Source organism: Plecotus auritus, assembly GCF_963455305.1.
Source record: "Plecotus auritus genome assembly, chromosome: 6".
Classification (NCBI taxonomy): Eukaryota; Metazoa; Chordata; class Mammalia; order Chiroptera; family Vespertilionidae; genus Plecotus; species Plecotus auritus.
Window position 1 is genome coordinate 13,633,242 of NC_137773.1, and position 4,050 is coordinate 13,637,291.

Genomic DNA, 4,050 nt, shown 5'->3' on the forward strand with positions numbered 1-4,050 from the left:
GGGCCTCTGCTTGGGTCGCCGGGGGGCATGGCTGGCCTCCAAACCACCACAGGCCCCTTGCCCAGGCTGCCCCACGCCCCAAGGGAACCCCCACCCTGATCCGGGACACCCTTCAGGGCAAACCAGCTGGCCCCCACCCATGCACCAGACCTCTATCCTATCTAATAAAAGAGTAATGTGCAGATTGACCATCATTGCAACACACAAGATGGCTGCCCCCATATGGTCAAAGATCCTGCCCCCATGTGGTCACAAGATGGCCACCACAAGATGGCCAGCAGGGCATTTTGTTTTGCGGTGCTGGTATTTAGAGCGCAGCGGCTGACTGCCTGGTAGCATTCACTGCTGCGTCTGATCGCTCGCCTCGCGCTCGCTGCCAGCTACCTGCTCGCCTCGCCCAGCTGGTTCTCGCCCCCGCCGTGGCCTGCTGAGCTCGCCCCCTCCCCAGCCGCAGACATGTCCGAGGTCAAGAGCAGCGGCCCCGAGTATGCCTCCTTTTTCACGGTCATAGGCGCCTCGGCCGCCATGATCTTCAGCGCCTTGGGTGCTGCCTATGGTACCGCCAAGAGTGGCACCGGCATCGCAACCATGTCTGTCATGTGACCAGAGCTGATCATGAAGTCCATCATCCCAGTGGTCATGGCTGGCATCATTGCCATCTATGGCCTGGTGGTGGCAGTCCTTATTGCCAACTCCCTGAGTGAAGGCATCAGTCTCTACAGGAGTTTTCTCCAACTGGGTGCTGGCTTGAGTGTGGGCCTCAGTGGGCTGGCAGCTGGCTTTGCCATTGGCATTGTGGGTGACACCCAGCAGCCCCGACTATTCATGGGCATGATCTTGATCCTCATTTTCGCTGAGGTGCTGGGTCTCTATGGTCTCATCGTCGCCCTCATCCTCTCCACAAAGTAGCTCCTCTAAGCCCACCAGCCACAGGATATGATGTAAAGACCACCCCCTCCTCATTCCAGAATGAACAGCCTGATACACATGCACGGGGCAGCTGCCCCCTCTACCACCAAGTAGTTGGTCTTGTAAATGCGCAGTGTCCTAGTGCCCATCGTCTGTTGCCCCCACCCACCCTGTGCCGTGGACATCTGGGCCCACTCATCATCACCCATCCAGGTCCCCCGACCAGTGAGGATGGTGGCTTCTAGCCACCCCCACCCATTTACCTGCCCTAGAGTGCTCTGTGCATAGGGATGAATTCGAGTTGTCATTTTCACTGGATGTTTATTTATAGAGATTTGATCTGTTCGCATGTCTGTGGAGCAGCTCTGCAGTCTCCCAACTATAATAATCTTTAGAGTGTCGCTTTGTGGGGTTACTGTGTGCCCTGAGATTGTTTTGTATGGAACCACTGTCCTCCAGCCCTAGCTGCGGGGCCATGAGCTGGGCCTGCCAGGCCCAGAGCCGTGTCCAGTAAAATTCTCGGATGTGACTGGAAAAAAAAAAAAAAAAAAAAAAAGATGGCCAGCAGGGGAGGGCAGTTTGGAGGGACCAGGCCTGCAAGGGAGGGCATTTGTGGGCGATCAGGCCAGCAGGGGAGGGCAGTTAGGGGTGACCAGGCCAGCAGAGGAGGGAAGTTGGGGGTGACTGGGCCTGCAGGGAAGGGCAGTTGGGGGGGACCCAGGCCTGCAGGGGAGAGCGGTTGGGGGATACCAGGCCTGCAGGGGAGGGCAGTTGGGGGGTACCAGGCCTGCAGGGGAGGGCAGTTAGGGGTATCCAGGCCTGCAGGGAAGGGCAGTTAGGGGCAAACAGGCTGGCAGGGGAGTGGTTAGGGGGTGATCAGGCTGGCAAGCCGAAGTGGTTAGGGGCAATCAGGAAGGCGGGCAGGCGAGCAGTTGGGAGCCAGCAGTCCTGGATTGTGAGAGGGATCCCAGATTGGAGAGGGTGCAGGCTGGGCTGAGGGACCCCCCGCCCCATGCACGAATTTCATGCACCAGGTCTCTAGTTGTTAAATAAGTCAGTAGCAGATCTCACCTAGAAGCGATAACCTTGAGTTCCGCCAGCTTTTCCCTGATTAACCACGTGTTGAATCTCAAAAGCACTTTTAGTATACTTTTTCTTTAAATGAGTCCCTTAGTTGTTTAAATTATACATCCTCACCTGAATACACTTCAGAAGGCCTGGTGCTGTGCACGAGTCTTCATTAGGAAAGTGACAGAATCTTGATTGTTATTTAATTTAGAGAAAATGAGGCCTCGTGACTGGGCATGCTAGTTTATGGATTTAAAAATAAATGTGAGATCTCAGAGTCAGGTGGACTTAGCTCAGGATGTGGAATTCTGAATAGAGAAAATAATTCCGTGATTAGGACAACTTAGGGAGACTATTTTTATTCATTCTTTAATTTTGCATTTTTAAAGAATCCTCATGTTATTTGCAAATTCACCAGAAGGTGTATATAATATACGAGCGAGACTTTTCAAGACAGACATCTTTTTCTACACTGAGTAGAAGTTAATATAATTTACCTGTAATTTGATCAATTTTATGATCTCGAGCAATAAATGTCTTCCTTTCAAAGGGCTTCTGTTTTACCATTTATAAAATGAGAGAGTTATTTGGATAACAAATGTCAAACACCTGACAGATACCATAATTTCCACATTCTGCACCCATGGCAGGCATCACCAGTCAATCACAGTACTACTCATCCTACTGAAAAACTATCACAGTATGACTTTAGCTTTGAAGAAAAATTCCAAAGGAGTAAATGTAAAGAAATGGGGAAATAATGTGTTCCCTTTTCCTTCTTCAAAGGGACTTTGAACAATTTTGCGGTATTTGGGAGCTAAGAGAAATCTATAATAATAAAAGTGTAATATGTTAATTAGACCTGCTGTCTTTCTGGACAACCTTCTGGATGAAGCCTGGGCTGTGAGGGAAGCCCGGGTCCTGGGTGCCAGAGAGAAGCCAGTGCTGGCAGCTGGGGGAAGGAAGGCCTACTCTTGCATGAATTTCGTGCATCGGGCCTCTAGTCCCTGTATAAAGGGAATTCTCTGAAGCCTTTGACTTTCCAGCAAGTTTCATGTCATTTTCACTAAAATAGAGATATAACAGCAAAGATTTTCTTCCTATTTATGTAAAACCAATTGTCAGACTAGATTTTTAGTTTGATCTTGAAAAACAATACCCCCTCTCCATATATATCTACAAGAAAGAGCTGTAGCATACTGCTTAAAGCTCTTAGCTTTTGTCTGAACCATATTATCATATTTTGTGCATTTTCTTTTTATGTGAGTTTTTTCTAGGTTTGGTATTAATTATAATGTCATGAGGTGGAATGCCATAAAATTAACTGAACTCTGAGAAACAAGAAGTTCATTTCTGTTTCTCTCATGGCAACTGACTAGCGATGAGAACTTCAGAATCACTTGACCACGGCTGCCCTCTCTTTTCTTATTTAGAAATTGAGAATAATGGTACCTGCCCATGTGGAGTCCATTGTGATTCTGACAGGATAGATTCAGAGCCTAGATTTCAAGTGCTCTGAAATGTCTAATACATGAGGCAAGCAATAAAATATTACTCATAAAATGATGAGGATAAATGAAATTTTATAGACAGAATAAACCCACAAGTAGGGTGGAAGAAAGGGACACTAGGAAACTTTTGGAAGTGATAAAATGTTGCAATCTTGAGTGTAGTGATGGTATGACCAATGTATGCATATATCCAAACTCATCAAATTGTATACATTAAACATGTGCAGTGTTTTTGTACATAAATCATACCCCAATAAAACTGTAAAAAATTAAATAAAACTGGAGTACACACACATACATATATAGACACACACACACACACAAATACACTAAAGGACATACTGTGGACATATCATGCAAAAATGAATAAGTATGTAATGCAGTATTGCAATTATTGATGTTGCATTCCAAAATTTCTTTCAAGTCATTTGAGAATTGCATTGATTAAAAAAGAAGAAACAAAAGTAAAATAAATTAACAGGAAACTTTTAACAGAACTTGCAGGAAATCATGTCTTATTTGTTTCTGTTCTGATGGAAGCAAATAAATTGAATTAAGTAAA

At 46.4% G+C, this 4,050-nt stretch overlaps 1 pseudogene across 1 annotated transcript; it reads left to right on the forward strand.

Moving 5' to 3' along the window:
* The first annotated feature begins 456 nt into the window (after window positions 1-456).
* Window positions 457-1,182, forward strand: LOC308251060 (V-type proton ATPase 16 kDa proteolipid subunit c-like; annotated as a pseudogene). Its single transcript has one exon. The product of its transcript is annotated as a V-type proton ATPase 16 kDa proteolipid subunit c-like (transcript).
* Window positions 1,183-4,050: the final 2,868 nt, after the last annotated feature.